At 36.8% G+C, this 7866-nt stretch overlaps 1 pseudogene across 1 annotated transcript; it reads left to right on the top strand.

Annotated features, from left to right (window-relative positions):
• Nucleotides 1-860: 860 nt before the first annotated feature.
• Nucleotides 861-1960, top strand: LOC309962983 (serpin B6-like; annotated as a pseudogene). The gene has a single exon. The product of its transcript is annotated as a serpin B6-like (transcript).
• The last annotated feature ends 5906 nt before the right edge of the window (nt 1961-7866 follow it).

Here is a 7866-nt window from a genome sequence, read left to right as displayed (position 1 = left end):
TTGTTTCAGGGGGAGGGGGTATGGCAGGTGGAGGACCCATAAGACCATGATTAGCCCACTTTTAAATGAATTTACCTTTAGGAGGCTTTCTGATTTTCTACTGACCCACTTCCAGAATCTCTTTTCAATTTTCAATCATGTAAAATAAGCATCTTATCCTGGAACATGAACAGGAGGTGGAGGATTTTCTTCTCTGCAATGTATGCAAGTTTCTAGTTCAAATGATAATATCTGCTTATAAAGATTTTTTTAAATAAAGGTAATGATATTCTTGGCAAATATTTGAATACAAAGATTAATTGTATTTAATTATGTGTTGTGATGGCTAAATTTATATGTCAACTTGACTGAGCCACAGGGTGCCCAGACAATTGGTCAAACATTACTCTGGATGTGTCTCTGAAGGTGTGTCCGGATGAGATTAGCATTTCAATCAGTGCTCTCAGTAAAGGAGATTGACCTTTCCGTTTTAAGTGAGCCTCTTACTAAGTAACAAGACCTGAATACGACAAAAAGTCTGAGTAAGAAAAACTCCTGCCTGAATGCCTTCACTGGGAAATCAGTCATTTCCTGGCTTTGCCCTGGAACTGAAACATTGGATCCTCTCTTGTGGGGTCTCCAGCCTGTTGGCTTTCAGACTGGAGCTACACCATCAGCTCTCCTAGTTCTCTAAGTTGGTGACTGCAGATCTTGAGACTTCTCAGTTTCCATAATCATATGAGTCAATTCCTTATTCCAAAGGATACACACACACACACACACACACACACACACACACATATGTAAATATATATGTATGTAATTATGTTATACACAAGTATATTATAATATACTTCTGACTTGTACGGATATTGAGAAACATGTTTTTCTACCCCATGAGCATCTTCTCTGCCCTGGTCATAGTTTTCATGGGAGCAAGTGGAAAAACCACAGCCCAGGTGCCCCAGGCATTTCTTTAAGTAAAAGCAGAGGCAGAGGTGAAGATGCTTACCAGGGTTTCAAGTTACTCCTCACCAAGGTTAACAGAACTGGCACACACTACTTGCTTAGAACAGCCAACAGTCTCCTTGGAGAAAAGGCCTGTGATTTCCTCTCATCTTTCAGAGTTTCCTGTTGCAAATTCTACCAAGCAGAGATGGAAGAGTCGACTTGAGCAACATTTCAGAGGAGTCCAGAAACCACATAAACACCTGGGTAGCCAAAAGTTAAAAGGTGAAATTATAGAGTTCCTGTCTCCAAATTCAGTTAATTCAGTGACTAACCTGATTCCTGTGAATGCCATCTAATTCAAAGGAAACTGGGCTCATCAACTTAACAAAGTGCAGACCAAAGAAAGACAATGGAAACTCAGCAAGAATGAAGACAAGCCTGTGCAAATGATGTTTAAGGAATATACCTTTAAAAAGACCTATATAGGAGAACTATTCACCAAAATTTTGGTGCTTCCCCATATTGGCAAGTAGCTGAATATGTTCATCATGCTTCCAGATGAAAAGACCAGTTGGAAAAGGGTGGAAAAATAACTTACTTATGAGAAAATCATAGAATGGACAAAACTAGACATGATGAATGAAGAAGAGGTGGAAGGTTTCCTCCTGAGATTTAAGCTGGTGGAGAAATAGGACAGGCAGGTTGCTCTTTGCAGTATGGGAACGATTGATGCCTTGGAGCAGACCAGGGCAACTCTTCTGGAGTGCCATCCAAGAGAGACCTCTTTCTGCCCAAGGTCCTGCATAGTTCCTTCGTGACTGTCAATGAAGAAGGCATGGAGATAATGGCCACCACTGCTGCTATCATGATGATGCCACCTGTAAGAATGATCCCCAGGTTCTGTGAGGACCACCCCTTCCTTTTGTTTATCCAGCACAACAAAACTAATTTTATTCTTTGTGTGGCTGATTTTCTTCCCTATAAGGAAATGGTTGGTGCAACTGATAGACATTCTCCTGTCTCTTACTAACCCACTTTTCCTCTGAAACTTCACAGTGTGTCTCCAAGCCAAAATGATTTTGGTGACAATCCAAACATAAAGGGTACAATTTTTTAAAAAAAATCTAAATAATTAAATATAAGTGATTCTGTTTCTCTGGAGAGCCCGGACTAATACATGTGTGGATTCACTTAAAAATAAAATGGGTGTGTTTAAGTGTATACAGATAATTATTTACCCACATTCATATATAAAATATATTATGCATACTGTAATAAATATTTTAACCACATCATATATTATATACAGAGGACAGAACAATAGAGAAAGGAAGAGGAATTAAAAGGTGATAACTAAAAAGTCATCAGAAGTTACAAGAAAAGTAGAGAAGGAACATTAGTCTGGAAACCACATTTCTGGATTCCATTCTTAGTTTAACATTTACTAGTAATCAAAACTCAGGTATGTTGTGGGGAGGCTGGGCAGGGTGTATAGAGTCAGCTTTTTCAATTCTATGTCAAAGTAGGACATTTAAAGGAATTCAAGTTGTTGGAGGATCCCAGCATTGGGAAACTGAATAGTGAGAACATCTTGGGCAGTGAACATTGCTCATCATTTTCCACATACAGTAGGATCCAAGTGGGAATCCACAGAAGAAATAAAGTAGACACAGGAGAAACAAGAGGGCAGGGACTCCCCATCACCAACTGAGGTCAGAATAAGGCTTTGATTCCAGAGGAAACCAAGAAAAGCAGAAAGGTTTCACAACTTAATTACACTGCTTGGGATAAAAGTGAGTGCTGAAGCCTGGATTCAATGTTTAGCTAATTGGGAGAATAATAAAAAATTGCATAGTTTACTAGATTCCAGATGTGACCAATTCCAGGTCGTGATTTTGACTCATAATTATTATCTTTTTCATGAAGAACTTCTCTTTATTTCTGGCTAGAATTGACCATTTATTTCTATTTAAATGCAGCTTCACAACAAATGCTAAGGGAACTTCTCTAGGCAGGAAAGAGAAGAGAAGAAAATGACCTACAAAAACAAACCCAAAGCAATTAAGAAAATGGTAACAGGAACATACATATCAATAATTACCTTAAGGGCTTCCCTGGTGGCACAGTGGTTGAGAGTCCACCCTCCGATGCAGTGGACACGGGTTCGTGCCCCAGTCTGGGAAGATCCCACATGCTGTGGAACAGCTAGGTCCATGAGCCATGGCCACTGAGCTTGCATGTCTGGAGCCTGTGCTCCATAATGGGAGAGGCCACAACAGAGAGAGGCCCACGTACCACAAATAAATAAATAAATAAATAAATACCTTAAATTTAAATGGATTAAATGCTCCAACCAAAAGATATAGACTGGCTGAATGGATACAAAAACAAGACCCACATATATTCTGTCTACAACAAACCCACTTCAGACATAGGGACACATACAGACTGAAACTAAGGGCATGGAAAAAGATATTCCATGCAAATGGAAATCAAAAGAAAGCTGGAGTAGCAATTCTCATATCAGACAAAATAGACTTTAAAATAAAGACTATTACAGGGTACAAAGAAGGACACTATGTAATGATCAAGGGATCAATCCAAGAAGAAGATATAAAAATTGTAAAAATGTATGCACCCGCCATAGGAGAACCACAATACATAAGGCAAATGCTAACAGCCATAAAAGGGGAAATTGACAGCAACACAATCATAGTAGGGGACTTTTAACATCTCATTTTCACTAATGGACAGATCATCCAAAATGAAAATAAATAAGGAAACACAATCATTAAGTGACACATAAAACAAGATGGACTTAATAGATATTTATAGGACATTCCATCCAAAACAACAGAATACAATTTCTTCTCAAGGGCTCATGGAACATTCCCCAGGATAGACCATATCTTGGGTCACAAAACAAGCTTTGATAAATTTAAGGAAATTGAAATCATATCAAGAACCTTTTCCAATCACAATGCTATGAGACTAGATATCAATTACAAGAAAAAATCTGTAAAAAATGCAAATACATGGAGGCTAAACAATACACTACTAAGCAGCCAAGAGGTAACTGAAGAAATCAAAGAGGAAATCAAAAAATACCTAGAAACAAATAACAATGAAAACACGATGATCCAAAACCTATGGGATGCAGCAAGAGCAGTTCTAAGAGGGAACTTTATTGCAATACAATACTAGCTCAAGGAACAAGAAACATCTCAAATAAACAACCTAACCTTACAACTAAAGCAATTAGAGAAAAAAGAACAAAAACAACAAAACCCAAATATAGCAGAAGGAAAGAACTCATAAAGATCAGATGAGAAATAAATGAAAAAGAAATGAAGGAAACAACAGCAAAGATGAAAAAAACTAACAGCTGGTTCTTTGAAAAGATACATAAAATTGATAAACCATTAGCCAGATTTATCAAGACAAAAAAGGAGAAGACTCAAATACACAGAATTAGAAATGAAAAAGCAGAAGTAACAACTGACATTGCAGAAATACAAAGGATCATGAGAGATTACTACAAGCAACTATATGCCAATAAAAATGACAACCTGGAAGAAATGCACAAATTCTTACAAAAGCACAAACTGCTGAGACTGAACCAGGAAGAAAGAGAAAATATAAACAGAACAATCACAAGCACTGAAATGGAGACTGTGATTAAAAATCTTCCAACAAACAAAAGCCCAGGACAAGATGGCTTCACAGGCGTATTCTATCAAACATTTAGAGAAGAGTTAACACTTATCCTTCTCAAACTCTTCCAAAGTATAACAGAGGGAGGAACACTCCCAAACTGATTCCACATTACCACCATCATCTTGATACCAAAACCAGACAAAGAGGTAACAAAAAAAAGAAAACTACAGGCCAATATCACTGATGAACATAGATGCAAAGATGCTCAACAAAATACTAGCAAAGAGAATCCAACAGCACATTAAAAGGGTCATACACCATGATCAAGTGAGGTTTATTCCAGAAATGCAAGGATTCTTCAATATAAGCAAATCAATCAATGTGACACACCATATTAACAAATTGAAGGATAAAAAGTATATGATCATCTCAATAGATGTAGAAAAAGCTTTTGACAAAATTCAACACCCATTTATGATAAAAACCCTCAAGAAAGTAGGCATAGAGGGAATCTACCTCAACATAATAAAAGCCATATATGACAACCCACAGCTAACATTGCTCTCAATGGTGAAAAACTTAAACCATTACATCTAAGATCAGGAACAAGACAAGTTTGCCCACTCTCACTGCTATTATTCAACATAGTTTTGGAAGTTTTAGCCACAGCAATCAGAGAAGAAAAAGAAATAAAAGGAATCCAAATCAGAAAGGAGTAAAACTGTCATTGTTTGCAGATGACATGCTACTCTACATGGAGAACCATAAAGATGCTACAGAAAACTACTAGAGCTAATCAAAGAATTTGGTAAAGTAGCAGGATGCAAAATTAATGTACAGAAATCTTTTGCATTCCTATACAATAATGATGAATAAAATGAAACAAAAATTAAGGAAACATTCCTCTTTACCACTGCAACAAAAAGAATCAAAAACCTAGGAATAAACCTACCTAAGAAAACAAAAGACCTGTATGCAGAAAAATAAGACACCGATGAAAGAAATTAAAGATGATACAAACAGATGGAGAGATATACCATGTTCATGGATTGGAAGAATCAACATTGTGAAGATGACTATACTACCCAAAGCAATCTACAGATTCAATGCAATCCCTATCAAACTACCAGCGGCATCTTTCATAAAACTAGAACAAAAAATTTCACAGTTTTTATGGAAGCACAAAAGAACCCAAATAGCCAAAGCAATCTTGAGAAAGAAAAACATAGCTGGAGGAATCAGGCTCCTATACTTCAGACTATACTACAAAGCTACAGTAATCAAGACAGTATGGTACTGGCACAAAAACAGAATTACAGATCAATCGAACAGGATAGAAAGGACAGAGATAAACCCATGCAAATATGGTCACCTTATATTTGATAAGGAGGCAAGGATATACAATGGAGAAAAGACAGCCTCTTCAATAAGTGGTGCTGGGAAAACTGGACAGCTACATGTAAAATAATGAAATTACAATGCTCCCTAACACCATGCACAAAAATAAACTCAAAATGGATTAAAGATCTCAATGTAAGGCCAGACACTATAAAACTCTTAGAGGAAAACATAAGAAGAACACTCTATGACATAAATCACAGCAAGATCCTTTTTGACCCATCTCCTAGAGAAATGGAAATAAAAACAAAAATAAACAAATGGGACCTAATGAAAGTTAAAAGTTTTTGCACAACAAAGGAAACCATAAACAAGACAAAAAGACAACTCTCAGAATGGGAGAAAATATTTGCAAATGAAGCAACTGACAAAAGATTAATCTCCAATATTTACAAGCAGCTCATGCAGCTCAATATCAAAAAACCAAACAACCCAATCCAAAAATGGGAAGAAGACCTAAACAGACCTTTCTCCAAAGAAGATATACAGATTGCCAACAAACACATGAAAGGATGCTCAACATCATTAATCATTAGAGAAATGCAAATCAAAACTACAGTGAGGTATCACCTCACCCCGGTCAGAATGTCCATCATCAAAAAATCTACAAACAATAAATTCTGGAGAGGGTGTGGAGAAAAGGGAACCCTCTTTCGCTCTTGGTGGGAATATAAATTGGTACAGCAACTATGGAGAACAGTATGGAGGTTCCTTAAAGAACTAAAAATAGAACTTCCATATGACCCAGCAATCCCACTACTGGCCATATACCCTGAGAGAACCATCATTCAAAAAGAGACATGTACCACAATGTTCACTGCAGCACTATTTACAATAGCCAGGACAGGGAAGCAACCTAAGTGTCCATCGACAGATGAATGGAGAAAGAAGGTGTGGCACATATATACAATGGAATATTACTCAGCCATAAAAAGAAATGAAATTGAGTTACTTGTAGTGAAGTGGATGGACCTAGTGTCTGTCATACAGAGGGAAGTAAGTCAGATAGAGAAAAAAAAATGCTGTATGGTAACACATATATATGGAATCTAAAGAAACAAAATTGTTCTGATGAACCTAAGGGGAGGACAGGAATAAAGATGCAGATGTAGAGACTGGGCTTGAAGACACAGGTGGGGGGAAGGGTAACCTGGACAAGGGAGAGAGTAACATTGACATATATACACTACCAAATGTAAAATAGCTAGCTAGTGGGAAGAAGCTGCATAGCACAGGGAGATCAACTGCTGCATTGTGACCACCTAGAGGGATGGGATAGGGAGGGTAAGTGGGAGACGCAAGAAGGAGGGGATATGGGATTACATGTATACATATAGCTGATTCACTTTGTTTTACAGCAGAAACTAATACAACATTGTAAAGCAATTATACTCTAATAAAGATGTTTAAAAAAGAAAACACAATTCTTGGAATTCTATCAGTTAGAAAAAAACACAATTTCCTGAATTGGCTTTCTCTCCTAATTACTTCTGTAACTGCCTTCTCCTATTATTTTGTACCTTTGTAATAAAATACCCTCTTAAGTGGTGTCTCTAACTTTTGTGTCTCCCTTCCCCAGTCTTTATTCCACATAGCAAATAAAAAATTATGTTTGTGAAGCACACACACACATACACACACAAGATATGTACCTTAGAATCCATATGTGTGGATTTTATAATATATAATAGTCTATGTTGTAACAGCATGTATTTATTCTATTACATATCTCATGACTCTCACTCTGGAAACATTTCATTTTTATTTTGCATTTGTTTTCCTTACACTTTCCTACACTTTACTGTAAGTCACAAAGAACAAATATTATCATATATATATACATATATCCCCTTCTTTACCCTATCAATGTGATTCTAAAAT

The sequence above is a fragment of the Leucopleurus acutus genome (genome assembly GCF_964270905.1).
Source record: "Leucopleurus acutus genome assembly, chromosome: 6".
In the NCBI taxonomy this organism is placed as follows: domain Eukaryota; kingdom Metazoa; phylum Chordata; class Mammalia; order Artiodactyla; family Delphinidae; genus Leucopleurus; species Leucopleurus acutus.
The sequence above is the reverse complement of the archived record's forward strand: the minus strand, read 5'-3'. Positions and strand labels throughout refer to the sequence as shown.